Consider the following 16,024-nt stretch of genomic DNA (forward strand, 5'->3'; position numbering starts at 1 on the left):
CCCGAACCTTTTTCAAATACTTTTTGTTAACTGCTCAACCTTGGAAGAGGTCCGCGCTCCACAGAAGGACGTTTTGGTTGTAAACTGTCATGGAACATGTTGCCTCCTTCACTGCATCGGTGTCCTCTCGCCGGCTTTTTCTTCCTCTTTGCTTCCTTCCTTCGGTGTAGTCGTGAGCGACTGTCGACTCCGATCAGGCAGGTCGGGCGGAAGTCGGGCGAGCGAGAGCAAAAGAACTGCCGCTGACCTCTTCCTCTGTCTCGCGCCATTACGGGAACGGCGCGGCCACGGTGACGGCCCGCGGCACGGCGGCGTCCGACTCCCGCGGGCGTTTCCTACAGGCTAATTATTAAATCCCAAAAAAGGCCATTCAGCAAAAAATGTCAAGTCTACTTCTGCCCTGGTGAACTTTTTAAAGGAAGGCCTTTTAAACGGACACTTTGGAGCCACTTCATCCATAAATACATCAACCGGAGTGCTGGAAATGGGAGAATGACAAGCACGCGTGAAAAGGGGAAAAAAAGAAGAGGAGGAGAGGTCATTAAAAACATTTCTGGCGGGTCGCGAGCACATTTCGGTGCGGCTATCATACGAGGGGGCCGGTGAATCCCCCCGCGCTCGCCTCTAATAGGGACGCTAAATGAACTGTGGCCGCCTTACAAGCTCCCTGGGAACTTGACAATTACACACACACACACACACACACACACACACTGGGCCCTCGGTACAAGATGAGTTTTGAAAGACGTTATGCACAATGTGACACTTATGAAAGATAAATAGCACACACAAGAGTCATTTGAGTCATATGTGTCGATCATACAGCGTATCAAAAACTACTGCAATCATTTTGTTTTGGTTGAAATTTCCCATTTCCAATGATTTTAATGACTGATGTTCCGTTTTATGACCTCTACTGATGTCCACGGTGCCCATGACTTTTGTGACTTCAAATGAAAATGAAAGCAGCGGTAACGTCCCTCGCACACGTCCCTTTCGTTCGCGAGGCGGCTTCAGCTGCGCCGCTGCGCAAGTGAAATGAAAAAGAAAAATGCCCCGACGTGTGGGCAAGGAGAGCCGCGACCGCCGATTAAACTTTTGGTCGTTCATTGAACGGGGATAAACGGTCGAACACGCAAATACAAAATGAGAACTCTCACCGGGAGCTACTGTAGCCCACAGCTCACGCCCAGATGCTCGCACCGAACCGCTAGGCCACGCCCCTCCAATGCGTGAATGCTATAGTACGTATTATAATTACAGCTTATAAAGCCATGTTTACGTCTTTACATTCTTTTTTTTTTGTTTTTGTTTTTTAGTTTGATCTTGTTTTTATATAATACATGGTTATTTTTCTTTGTTAAATTCAATTCAATGGGGACAATTGAATCAGCATCACGAGCTCGGTCACGAAACAAATTTAACCTATAAGTCAAGGTAGTGGTATATGGTATAATATTTCCAATATGTCGCTAATTTGTCTCGACAGACCGGCAGCTGTATACTGCGTGCGGTCTCGCTGCGGGACGTACGAAGCTCCTGAGCAACATCAACGTGTCGAGGTTGAGAGGCGCGCAGAAGCAGCTAACAACAACAACACGCGACTGCGGCGACGAGGTACATTTTGCCGGTGAAATATTCTCTGTGAGCGGGAAAGCAGAAGAAAGAGCAGCATCGAATTGGGATGTAAAACGGGGCACCGGCTGCGCGCGAGAGATACTCCGCAGCCCAGAGAGAAGTCAAAGTGGTCGAAATTGGTGCGGAAACACAATCAGGCGCCAGATTGAGACCGCCTCAGCCGAGCCCGCCCGTCCGCCCGTCCTCCCTCCATCCCCGCCGCCGCCGCTCGCAAGCCGCCCCTGTTCGACTTTGAAGTGCAGCCGTCGCCTCCTCTCGCGTCGTCCGCCGTATCTTCCTCATCCATCTTCATCATCATCTCCTGACGCCCTCGAATCTTTTTTTTTTTTTTTTTTTTTTAGGGGAATGGATGCCTTTGAAAAAGTCCCCCGATATCTCTTCTCAGGTTGACGCTTTTACTCGTCTTTGCCCAACAGGTCACGTGGCAACAAATTGTGAAATTGCGGGAACGATGGTTTTCTCCATATTTAAAGGATGACAAAAAACCCATCATGTTCAATCGTGCAAACACGATCCAAACAATAATGACAATAAGTCCTTTTCAAGGTAACTACCACAAGCTCGATGCATGCATATTGCGTTCCTTGCATCTAATGCGCTCTCCCCTGAAAATGAACATCATGTTTCATGATGCAAACATGATCAAAACTTATCAAAGTCATGCAAAAAAAAAACATGTATAAAATAGCTAGCACAAGGCTAGACGTGTATCTACCGCATTGCTTGCATGTCAGGGTGCACCCCCCATTACCCAAAAACCTTTTCAGAAAATGTCCACGCAATCATGATCAAAATACACGCCAAAGTAATGACAATAAGAGATAGAAGGGGTAGGTGCTTGCACTGCATTCTGGGTATCTGATTCTGTTCCTTCTCGACCCCCCCCCCCCAATTTAAAATGTTTTTTTTGTTGGTTTTTTTTAAAGAGCATTGTTTGGAGTTTGCTCACAAACATGATCAAACGTGTTCAAAATCATTTCAAAAAATAGCTACCACAAGCTCGGCTGGGTGCTCGTACCGCATTCCATGCATCTGATTGTATTCCTCGTCTACGCCCCCACACCCCCCCCCCCCCCCATTTTATTTATTTATTTGTATTTTTAATTTCTTTGCTCGAGTAAAAATGATCAAAACACTTTCCGTAATACTTAAAAATAGCGATCGCAAGTTAGGCTAGGCACATATTCTGCATTCTGTGCGTCTGAAGGCGCACCCCCTCTACCCCTCACAAACCCCCAAATAAGCATGAATCCCACAGACATGATCAAAACGCATGCCAAATAACAGGAGAAATCTTTTATATATACTGCATGTATACTGCACTCCTTGTATCTGCTCGCACAATGTCGCCTCTTGGATTGCAGCAATGTTTCATCCCTTTCTTTTTCTTTCTCAGAGGGATTTTTTTCCCTGACACGCACGCACGCACGCACGCACGCACGCACGCACACGTACACAAAGCGCTGTGTGCTGGCTTCCGCGTGGGATCTCTCCCAAAAATCTCCAGCTGTTACGGATGATGGAACACTTCTCTTTTGTCCCCCCCCCCCTTTGTGCAGGTGATCTCCCCTGAGAGCATTGCACCAGCAGGTGGCGCTTGTATGCGGTTGGGGGTGCGCGCCCATGCGTGGCAGAGACATGGGGGGGGGGGGGGGGGGGGGGGGCGAGGTGACGACAAGAGGATGAGGAAAAGGTGGAGGAAGTTGGGCCCACTTCAAAGATGAGGGGAGGAGGGGGATTAAGAACAGAACCGGCCCCGTTTGGGGGGCTCGGGGTCGGCCGGCTTTGAGGCGCAAGAGAGATGGCGAGGGAGGCGGACTTGGCACGTGGGCAACTCTCATCGTCGTCCTTCTCCTCCCGACACTTGGCTCAGTTTGTAACGCAGGGGTGGGCAAAAGCGCTCCGTTTTTGAATCGGCCATTTCCACGATCGAGAGTCCTGGAAAATATTCTTGCCATTCATTTTTTTTTTTAAGCTTAATTCAAATTAGACATTCATTTTGTAAATTTTGTATTCATGTTTGTATTAGATAATTTATTTGATTAATTAATGTATTCATTTATCGTATTAATGTCAAATTATAAATTAATTATGTGCATGAATGATTGTGTTATTATTCAAATGAACTGTTTTAGTTATTATAAATAAAATGCTAAATATGACTAAAATAACAAATACATTTTTCTTTTTGCTAAATCAGTACATAGATATTATTCATTATTGGCATGAATTATAGTTTTGTTATTAAAATTAACAATTTTATTTGTTGCATTGATTCAGCCATTTTCCCCAATTATTGTAAATAATGAAATGAAAAAAATTGTCAAATTTGACAGTCATCTTTTACTACTCTTTTTTATTACTCTAGTTAGTTCTTGTTTTATGATTATTGTTTGATTATTAAAATGAACTATTTTACATATCGTGTGTACACATTTTTAGTTGTTTTTTTTCCGACCTTATTAATGAACGACTTGGCCAATTTTTGCATTTTCCGAATCAAGCGTGGCGGTTGAGATCCTTCATTCCCGCGTGCGCCCATCTCATTTGCATATTGCTTGATGGCGCCGCTCCAAAACGTGAGTCTCCAACCGGCACCGAGCTCGCGGGACACTTCCCCAATTAGAAGTCGCCACCGTGACACGCGATTAGGTCACATTCCAGACGGTCACGTGATGTACAACAGTCGCGTTGGAAACTGCAAAATTCACACATCACGCACGACACACGTTGACGAGCACGCCGGACTGACGCGACGTCCGACACGCGTGTCGGACACGACGGCACGCGCGCGACGTGGAAAGCGCCGACTTGAGATTCGACTTTAATCCGTTCCGTGACCACGCTCGAAACTTTAAAACAATCGGCAATCAACTTTCCCCATCGAAAGGAATTCAGACGCCATCAATACGATTCAGCCTCCGCAAAAAAAAAAAAAACACACCCAAAAAAAAAAGGTTTTATAAAAAAATAAAAAAAAACAGCTCTCTAATATACTGGACTTTATAAAAACATACATTAATGATGGAATGAAATAGAATGAAAAGAAATGAAACCGGTTTTGTCAAATTCATTGGACATTGTGCTGCTCCTTCTGATGTGTGTGCCTTGGCCACCTGGGGGCAGTATAATACAGACTTACTGATATCCTCTTAAGTGTTCAAATATCCGTTGCTTTAAGGGTGACAACTAGCGTGACATCGATGCTAGTTTCATTAGCCCATCTATGGCATTTTGCATTTTGGGTTAGCATTAAGCTATCGGCCGCGTAATTGCGTAATTCTCTTTGTATTTTGCTTAGTTTGACGGTCAACTGTCATCACTCGGCTTCACGAGCTTCGATCTTGACCCAAAAACAATTTCATATCATTTCACTGCGCCATCTAGTGGCGAAGAAACTGATCTGGTTTTCAAAGTGGACTTATTGGATATTTTCCGTATTCAGACAGCGTATATTAGGCACACGGTTGATGTGTTTTGAAGTTTGCATCACGTGAGCGTGACAGGCGATCAAACTGTAATGATGATGACGATGATGATGATAAGGATTACATCTCCTCCAAAATTGTTATCGCGAGAAAGGATTCAAGGCTGAACGCAGTGGCTTGGAAGGACTGGAGGTGGCCGCGTGTCAGGGACGCGTGGCCGTTATTGATTACCTTCTTGACTGAAACTCGGAAAATTGATGCATGCGTGAAAAATGAATGGCTAGATGGATGGATTAAAGATAATTAATCGAATGGGAGATTAATGACAGATGGATCGAACAGTAGGGTGACAGTTAGAAAAATGGATGGATTGAGGTGAATATTGGATGAAACGGGCGGTTCAGGGTTTGAATCCTGGCCGTGTTCGGGTATTCCGGCTTCTTTTTTCAAAGGGCCCCCTTCCTACTGTTTGGTGCATGACATTGGGTCCAAACGAGTCCGGGACACGGTTTAACTTCGACAAATGAAAGTCAGATGCGGCGACGACGCCGTGATACGGACCGATCGGAGCCAAGATGTTTGCCGTATTTGAATTGGGGAAGATGAGTGATCCAATCAGGGCAAAGCTCATTTACATGTCGCATAACAATAAGAAGAAATACGAAAATCTGTCTCAAATGTCAGGCGGAAAAAAAGTCAACGTTTTTCAAATCGAGGACTCGTATATTAGAAAACTAGTCAATTGGTTAGTTAAGATATTGCGTGATGTTATTAATGTGCCGTAATAGTGTTGTCAGAACATCCAGTCTGTTGAGTCCTCGGTTGATTCGGCCTCCGCAAATACCTCTTTACCGCTGCTATTTAATCGAAATAGACGTCTGAGTGAACTAATCCGACGCGAGGCCACTCCGAGCGAAGCCTTCCTTTGTGGCGGAGCGAAGACGACGTCTCGTCTGCGCCGCCGGCGTGTCAAGTGGCCACTCCGAGCTCGGAGCCGGCATGAGAAATTAACACCTATTTGATTGAACACTCAGCGCTGATTGAATTCAGAGGCCGTGAAAAGAGCAGCTTTCCCCGAGTCGCTCCGTGTTGCTAGGACGACGAGTCCCAATGTGAAAACATTCCTTACGCTTTACGGACTGAAGGCGCCGCGTCACATGTCGCTACTTGGCTGCTATTTCCGACATGACTCTAAAAAGCATCTTCGTTGTATTCCATGCCAGGAAGTGCAGCGCTTGTGCAGAGCAGGCAGGCGGAATGCAGTTTTATCAGATGATTCCTTGGACTCCCTTGGCAGCTGCTGTCACACGTCGGCTTTCAAACTGGGGTCTCAAACAAGGGCTGGCGTGGGCGTATTAGGGTTTGAAACCCGGGTGATGGTCTCAAATTAGCATTTCCAGTTTCAAACAAGGGTTAGGATTCCAGGTTTCAAATTGGGGTTTCGTCGTGGTTTCAAGACAAGAGTTAGGTTTTCAAATGAGAGTTTGAAACCAGGGTTATGGTTTCATGTTTGGGCTTCAAGTCTGAGTTACAGTTTCAAACAAGAGTTATGATTTTAAATGATTGTTTACCGACAGGATTATGGTTTCAAATTGGAGTTTTGGGACATGGTTAGGATTTCAAAGATGGGTCAGGGGTTCAAATTAGGATTTTAAACCAGGGCTGGGGTTACAGATTAAGTTTTCAAGTAATGGTCAGGGTTTCAAGATAAAGATATGGTTTTAAACAAGGGCTAGGGTTTCCAACCAAGGTTTCAAACCAGCAAATGAGCGTTTCAATTTCCCCATTTTTGACAATAAAACTCCCAAATTTTGACTTATTGACCGCCGTCCACAACATGGACTCAACCACTTCAGACCACGCCAACGTTTCAACAATGTTCAGATGGACTCTTTAGCATTCACACGCAATTTTACATTTTGCAGTTCTAAATCGAGTAGCGTGGCTTCGTTCCTCCGTGTGTCGTTAGACGGCCCTTTGTGTAATCGCACTCGGAGGATCGGCGGGAGCGCGAGATGGAAGGTCGAATCCCGTCGACGAGTTTGACTCGGAGAAAACGCTCGAGCCCGACTGGGACTTCCCGCCCCGACAACATTCCCTCAATGAATATTCATCCAGGTCCCGAAGAGTGTTTCATGCGGAATGAGTATTCAGCGGACCGCGGAGGTGCGCGTCGATCGCCCGCTGAATACGAATGCCAAATCTTTTGGCGCCCTCGCTTCCCTTTTTGTTTTCTGCCGAGACCTGACCAGCGGCGGCCCCGGCGTGAGCGCAATGCTAACGAAGCGACGAGCGCCCGAAATGCGGCTGTCGCACGGCTCGTCACGTTCAAGTTCCCGAAAGGACTTTCTTCAAGTCGAGACGGCTTAAAAAGTTTGGGGCGACGTTCCGGAAGGTTGCGTTTCTGCACTGAAATGCATCACATCCGAGTCAATGCACTCACCGCCCTTTACAATTGATATGAATAGAGACATGTGGTCATATGGTAGGGTTTCAAATTAGGGCGACTATTAGGGTTTCAAACAAGGGTGGGGGTTTCAAGCCATGGTTCGAGTTTCAAACATCGGATTTGACTTGAAAAGAACGAATGTTTCAAAACAGGGTTAGGATTTCAATTTAGGGTTTGAAGTCGTTTAGGATTTCAAACTAGGGCTTTAAATTAGGATCTCGAGTCAAATTAGCCTTTCGTGCCTGATTTGGGGGTTTCAAACAAGGGTTCGAGTTTCACATTAGGGTTTCCAGCCAGGGTTAGGCTTTCAAATTAAGGAATCGAAACAAGATTTGGGTTCCAAACAAGGGTCAGGTTTCAAGGCTTAGGGTTAGGGTTTCAATAATTAGGGTTCCAGATGAGGCTTTCAATTCAAGGTTTCAAACAAGGATAGTGTTTGAGGCTTGGTTTCGGGTTTCAAGCCTGAGTTGGCATTTAAAGCGAAGGTGAGGGTTTCAAATAGGGTTTTGAGACAGGATTATCATTTCAGATTAGGTTTACAAACCAGGGTTATGGTTTTAAATTTCATTTCAGGCCGTGGCACGGTTTTCACATTTTGGTGTCAAACCACGGTTCAAATTTCAAATGAGGGCTTCAAATCGGGATTATTATTTCAAATTAAAGGTTCAATGCAGGGTTAGGGTTTAAAAGGTCGCTTTTCAAACCGGGATTACGGTTTAAAATGAAGGCTTCAAACTATGATAACGTTTGGAAATGAAGGTTTCAACATAAATTTCGGATATCAAATTACAGGCCGGGTCAAAAAGGTGCTGAATTTATTCCACGAAGCCTTTCTTCAAAGAAAATGCCGCGTATTCATGAGCAATGAATAGCAGTGAACGTATTTTCCGAATCTCTCAATCATGTTAGCATGATCATCTTTTCAAAGTCTGAATTCCACATACACACTTCTGATTAATCTAAGGAAGCAAAATAATATGATGAGATGAAGAAATCTCCACGACAACACACACACGGCAACTCATCTGCATTTCAATTCCTATCCGTCCGAGATGACCGAGATGGCAGCTTCCGCCGCGCGCGTGTTAATTACACTTGGCCCGCTTCTAAGCAAGTCGTGTTATCCGCGCAGGCCCGCAGCACGGCAAGGGAGAGGACGCGAGTCACTCCAGCTGTCAATCAGTGCGCATGTCATATGAATCTTCATTTTGAAATCTTCATCTTCTTCTGACCAAGTGTAGGCAGCACTTGATGCAGCAACTAAAAACATAATACGTAATATATATGGGTGTCAATATGGGTGAATATGTACAGTTTTTAAATATATATATAAAAGCATTGTAGATGACAACTATATACATGGGTCATTTATTTTCCCCGATCTATTAGTTTTCAGTTTTGTTTTTTTTTTTTTTAATAATTTTGTTGAAACATTCTCCTTCTGTCCGCAAGCTGGAATGAATTCCTGTTCCCTGTTCCTTCGTCTGCCCTCCTCGCCGATCTCGGCAAATGAGACGGCGGCGAATCGTTACGGCGGAGCGGAGAAGGTCAAGTGCTTTTTTAAAGAAAGACGAAGGCCAATTAAAAAGCTGACACTGCGAGGCGGCTCGGGGAAGGCGCGGGGGAAAAAAACCGAGGCTGGCGTTCACAGGACCCACACTAATGTGGCAAGTCGGAATAACTAATAGGCTAAAACGTTACCAGAACGTCATCACATAATGATGTTGAAATAAGGTGAAGCAGCATGTGCCTCATTACCTAAGGCAATTCTTCACCATCAAAACGCCCTTACGACATGAACTGCACAGCCAACGTTAAAGTACATTCAAAACACGAAAGTAATGGAACACAATGTGGATAGAGCCAGGATTGGAAATTAGGACCTCAAATTAGGGTTTCAAGCCTGAGTTGGGGTTCAAATTTGGGGTTTCAAATCTAAGTTAGGGTTTGAAATGACGATTTCAAAATTGTTTTTTCAATATTAGGTTTTCAAGCAAGCTTTAGGCTTGCAAGTTAGGGTTTGAAGCCAAGGTTAAGGTTTCAATTGAGTCATGCTGTGTTTGAATGCGAGTCCACTACTGAGAGCGGAAAAAACAAAAGAAAAAGCCAAACATGCTGCGTCCTGTATTTGTGCCCAACGACGTGTATTTAAAACCGCCTTATGACTTTGATTTTAGGTCCGCCAGGCTAATGCTAACATATAATGGGAAACAGAGACAGGCTAAAGAATAGCATCTATACGGCCATGCTAAAGCAGCCGAAATGTAAACAGCTCGGAAGTCTCTCTTGTCCATCCTATCGGTTGCGTTGAGCAAATATCCTTCGCGGGGACGACGATGACGACGACGATGTCGACGTGTGTCACGATTTTCATATCGAGCGTTCAGACAAACATCATGAGATTAGCTCCTGAGGGCCCCACCTTTAATATCCAGCCGGCGGCCGCGCCACAAGCATCGGAGATGGCCGGCGAGATGCCGCCCGACCTCGGGGAAGCTCGGCTAATGGCGACGAATACTGAGCAGGCGCGCGGATCGGGCGCCGTTCACAGAAGTTCTTCTTGGGCACATTTGAAATCCTAACCCTGTCTTGAAATCCTAAATTGAAACCTCACCCCTGTCTTGAAATCCTAAATTGAAACCTCACCCTACCCCAAGTTCGAAGCCCTAATTTCAAGCCCTAACTTTGGCTTGAAATCCTAACACAGTCTTGGACCTAACCCTGTCTTGAAACCCTAATTTGGGCCTAAAGGTCCCGTATTTTGGCAATTTCCACCTCCATAGAGTGACTCTCTTAGTATAAAAGTGTCCATTTCATTTGAAAAAACACCTTGTTTTTTTTTTTTTATATATACTAGTGTCCAGAGAAGGCCCCTCTGACTTCTGTTTGACCCAGTTTCGTATCCGCTTTGTCCATATTTGGCTAAGACCGTCCCCTTTCCTCTGATTGGTTGCCTCCGTGTAGAAGACCCACTTGTGAGAACACACGTTTGTTATGTTGACAGCGAAAAGGGAATGCGGAGATCTTCGCTAGTGACGTAGATAAGCTCGAGACATTCCAATGAGCTGATCTGAGGCCTCTCTGCAGAAAAACGTCCGCAACTCAGATTTCACGTTTACTGAGGCACCATAGAGACAGTATTAAATCCCAAAAAGTTTGGCAAAATATGTCCCAATTAAAATTCCAACTTGAAGCTCTGACCCAGATTTGAAACCCTAATTTGAAACCCTGACCTTGGCTTGAACCTCTACTTTGAAACACTAATCCTGACTTGACACCTTGATCGTGGCTTGAAACCCCAACCACCTATGTCACCAAAAAAAAAAAACAGAGTAGTAGTGCCATGGAAGTGTCCTTTGGTCCAATTTCTAAGTCATACCTTGAGAGGATCTCGAAGTTTCGCTTCCATTTAGTGTGTGCGCACTAAGATAAGGTGACGACTGTGTGAACTTAATGAACTCTCGGATACAAAGAGCGCGCGCGTGTGCGTCTTATTGTCTTATTAAAGCGTCAGCATTAAGTCTCGCCAGCCGGAATCACGCCGTGTTCTCAAACGTCCCGCTTAATTATTCCATTGCGACGCCAGCGCGCACAATCAAGGCAAAGAAGGTAAAAGTGGAGATTAGACGTTTAGCGTTTAGCCTCTTTGGACCTATTAGCGTAATGGAGAAACTCATTTTAATGGCATGTTGTCCCGTTCTTGTGTACTTTCACCACACACAAACACACAAACACACACTCGCACAACTTCTGTGGTTCTTTGCAGTTTGAACACGGCAAAAGTTTTTGAGTTTGACCCACATTTTTGGTGAAAATATCCAGTGAATGACATGGAGTGAACCCTCGCTGTTCGCGGGGGATACGGACCGGGCCGGACTGTGAATAGCGAAAATCCGAGGATAATTTATGCCCATTACAATTGCATTGAAGCAAATCGGCGAATCAATCAAACCTTTACTTGTATAGCACCTTTCGCACTAAAAAAAGCAACACAAAGTGCTTCACAAATGACAAAAGACAAAAACACAAGCTGGAGTCTCTGAGCCCCTGCGACATCCGACATCCGCGAGTAAAAGTAGTTACCTACAGTATAAAAAAAAAAAAAAAAGATGATGAATTACATAACACAGCTATTGAGACTTAAAAAGCAATAATAGTAATGCTGGAATTTCGGTGCCAATGAACTAAGTTGAAGTGAATTGAGGTGCTTTGCCGCCATTTTGTGGTATCAATAGGCAGTTATCCAACTTTTTAAGGGGGGTGTCAATTTCTCGCGGATTCCTGCTCTGAGTTGGCCTTGGGCTGTCAACGTTTTTGTGACATTTGGACATTAGGAACTGCCTTACAAATGTAAAACCGAGTGAACTGCCGTCAGCCTTCAATTTTGTGGTTTAGGTTTGTAAAGACTAAACTGTCTCTGATCATGAGACAAAATTAGCTCCCATGTTTCCGTAGCGACACGTATGTCAACGTGTTTTGACATGTTCCGCTACGCGGGTGCTCCGAGGTCTACATGAGCGCATGTATCAACATAGTGTACGCATCATATTTGTTGAAGCCAAACTCTTAAACATGCATATTTCCACACGTTTCACTTACATGCAGCGTGGAACACAAAGCATTCCAGTTATGTGGTGTCTCCGCCTGAACACTAGGGGGCACTTCGTTAAAGAAGTACATCCAGTCGACCAAAGATGAAGAAGAATGCAGAGTCTGGTGGATATACACATTGGATGCCATGATACTTATTAACTACAATCTAAAGTGAGTAAAAAGACATACAAGACCTGTTCTTAAGAGCACCCCAACTTATAAAGTGTGACAGGACAACTGCCGTGACACTTTATCACACCATCGCTTAATTCTCTTTACTCGCAGCAGTGAACGGAACCTCCATCGCTGCCCCGGGTTCCTCATTCAAGTTTGTACATTTGTTTCGTTTTTCAATGGTATCGGTGTGTTAGTATCGGAGCATTTTCTCAAGTCCGAATACGGTACAGGAGTACAGTATCGGCGCGGATGCTGATGTATGATGTAATACATACAAAAAAAACAAAACAATTATCAATTATCGTCAATTATCCGCTTTGCGTTCCCTATCCCCTGCGAATTGTGAGGTTCCGCTATTATACATATTTTGTTGTTGAGACGGACGTGGGTTTCTTTCCACTGCGTTGTCCTCAAACGAAGCTTTTAGACGAAGCCCCGCGGCGTCATTTGCATAAGAGCACCATGTTCCCGGTTAAGAACATCACGCCGGCGCAGACGGAGGCATCGTCACGTCGCCAACACGCGCGCAAGCAACTCGTCGTCGCCTCGCGCGGCGCTCACCTTTGCTCGCTCGTCGTTCTTCGCCGTCCGTCACGCCAGAGGCGTCGTTCATCTTCCCGCGGCCTCTCAATTTGTCATCCCGATCCAGGCGGCTGGCGACTCGTCATCCTTCTTCTGCTGTCGTTCTTTTCATTCGATCCCTCCTCCTCCCGGCCTCGTTCTCATTTTGACCGATTGATGGATGTCTGCTCCTCGATTCACATTAAGATGTGATCGCCGTGCAATAAACAACGATAACGCGCCTCATCCCTCATCCTTTCACATGCCAGGAAAAGATGTTTGCAAGGCGCTAAATTGTCTTTGATGTTGATCAAAATGCGTATCTTGAGTTCATCGGGGACTCGAGATTGTCTGGTTTTTGCCGAGTACGTCGGTGAATTCAAAAGTGTTTCCGAAATCACGCTCGTTTGTTTTGTCGAAGATTTAAATCGTTTATTGTCTCCCAAATCATGTATGTTCGGCTATTTGAAGATAATGAATTGCTCATGATGTTTACGAAAACGCATCATCGTCCCTCTCGGGCGGAACGCCTTCATCTCCAAAATGACTTTTCCGACTTTTCAGGGAAGAAAAAGGACATATTTAACAAGTTATGCTCAATTGCAAATTTAATACACTAAAAATCTGCTAATTTAGTACACCGTCAAAGATTCAAAATATTGGACACGTCGCCAGCTGACCACATTCAAGTCTGCCCTCACGCCGACCTGACAAAACACTTCCCAAAAACAAACAACTGTTGTTACATCGTCTTCCCGAACTCTTTTTCAAATGTCGTACAACTGTAAGTGATGAAATACATAAAATGATGAACTGATGTAGCAGTGTAATAGGAAGAAATCGGCACGCACTTACCTTCCAGGCTGACCAGTTCCTTTTGCACCGAAGCATCACAGTAATCCATTTTGAACTAACCGGGCTTACTCAAATGTATCAAAACTATTTTCGCTTGTCGTTGTCTACAAAGACTTTCAATCTTGACGCAACATAATACCGCACATCTCCTGCGGTTTTGCGACACTAGAGTTAATAGATTTGTTCTCAAGCTGTTTGCAACGCGTTCAATTGGTTAACAGACCGATCAATGGTATCAATTTGAGAAAAAAATTGAAATGGACCATATTTGGACGGGGTGGAGATAACCAATGCTTAAAATGTTATAACGCCACCACATAGATGCTTTTTGTTAGCCCGTCTATGGCCTTCCCGATGATGTGTTAGCATAAAGCCAGCGGACTTCAGTCAGACAAAGTTGTATGGCTATTTATGACGCCTCACAAGATGGCTGCCGTCTAGTTATCTGATTGTGGGATACTGTGTTGCAGTGGGAAAGTGAACACTTGGCTGGGTCTGTGCAAAAGTCAAACGCCTTTATCTTTTTTTATCAGGATCTCTGTGAAAGAGCTTTCACTTTGTGTGTTTGCTACTTATTAACCGCCACTTAGATGCTGCTTCTGTGTCTTTGCGGGATTATGCAAAAAAAAAAAACAACACTTCGGCGCCTGATTCATTTTCATACTCGTCGCCGAGGAAGAGCCGACCGACTTTATCTCGGGGCAGATCCAGAAAGTCTACTTTTCATCCGCTGGGGATGATTTAGTTGTTTTGGAAATAATTCCGTCGCGCACATATCTGCAGCTTTTGGGCTCGCATGTAATGGAAATGTGGCGATAACGTTTGGAATATGGCTTTGTATGCTTCAAAAAGACAGGCAGGCATCATCATTTTGCTACACAGACACACAACACGAGATAAGCCAGCAGAAGGCTTAGGAGAACTCGGAGGAAACTCAACACTCGCAAGCGCATGATCCAAATAAGAGCTGTATGGAAAATGAGGCCTCACAAATCTCACTTGTTGGTATTCGATTAACAACAAATCAGAGCAGGCGACTAGTGAATATGAAGAAGAGGACGGAGAGATGAGAGGTGTGGACTGAACCCACCCGCATTGCACTTTGTCGTGCCTCCTTGGCTCTTAATGGATGTTGTAGTGTCAGTCGCACTCTTTTCAACCGTTACACGCACAGAAAAGAGTCCAAAGTCAAAGCACAACAAACGATGATTTGCCACGGACGGGAAGAGCGAAGAGAGCCAATAAACTGCTGCTCTTTGCACAATCCCCTCCAGATGTTTCCAGCTCGTTGCGCTTTACCACCAGTTGCTCTTTGACAAACCGAGCCAAATCCAAGTGTTCGACAAACGTGTTGGTCACCAAACCTAATGTGAGTATTCAATAAAACATCAATGGCAATTTAGTCCTCGACTGACCCTAATATACCGTATTTTCACGACCATAAGGCGCACCTTATGAAAAGGCGACGTCTCAGTTACGGGGTCTATTTCTGTATTTAACGCATACATAAGGCGTACCGTATTATTGGGCGCAGGCATACGCTAGCTTAAACCATACGCTAGCATGCATGCACGCTAAAACAATGTTTTTCAAAAGGCAGCGGGAGCAAAACTGAGTTCGGTTGTACTTTATTGAAGTATTGAACAATGTATTCGCGTTATTTTCCCACAAATCCATCAAAGTCCTCATCTTCTGTATCCGACATGAACAGCTGGCCAAGTTCTCCAACAAACACGCCGGGTTCCCCGTCGTCATTATCAGAGTCGGTCTCGTTGCCCGGGGGGGCTGTTCAGCAATGACGCCGGCTTTCGCGAAAGCTCGGCCAACAGTCAAAGCAGATACCTTAGCCCAGGCATCCGCAATCCATTCACACATGGTGGCGTAACTCGCCCGGCAATAGATGGCTAGATGGCGCCGATTCATAAAGCGAAAGCACCGAGACGGACCTTTCATTTCTTCTGCAAGCCTTATTGCCCTCAGTCGAATGGTGACTGTAGAGACGCTTCTCCCGGCTGTTCTTTGCTCATTAATCCATTGCTCGAGTTGGTTTTCCATCTCGGCACCACTTGTCCTTCTGCTTCATTAAAGACTCCACATTTTCTTTATGAAAAGACTCTATTTGTACAAGTGCATATTTTAGCTTTATTGAAGATTCTAAAACTGTCTACGGTGCTTCCGAAATGCATTCGGTGCATCAGTGACATTCAGTTGTCTTGTGTAGTTTCGTTCAAGTGTCAAGATTTTCGTGTTTGCTCGTTGCTGACTCGATATTGTGCTCGATGTTTTCCAAAAGACGTACACGTTCGATCCATCCACTACGTTC

At 44.9% G+C, this 16,024-nt stretch overlaps 1 protein-coding gene across 1 annotated transcript in view; it reads left to right on the plus strand.

Moving 5' to 3' along the window:
* mcm8 (minichromosome maintenance 8 homologous recombination repair factor) overlaps positions 1-16,024 on the plus strand; it is a 198,038-nt gene that overhangs the window by 95,659 nt on the left and 86,355 nt on the right. Inside the window, exon 3 of the mRNA XM_061790255.1 lies at positions 1,490-1,617. The gene's annotated coding sequence lies outside the window, so the exon portion shown is untranslated. The remainder of the gene's footprint in view (positions 1-1,489; positions 1,618-16,024) is intronic.

Source organism: Phyllopteryx taeniolatus, chromosome 11 (assembly GCF_024500385.1).
Source record: "Phyllopteryx taeniolatus isolate TA_2022b chromosome 11, UOR_Ptae_1.2, whole genome shotgun sequence".
Lineage (NCBI taxonomy): Eukaryota > Metazoa > Chordata > Actinopteri > Syngnathiformes > Syngnathidae > Phyllopteryx > Phyllopteryx taeniolatus.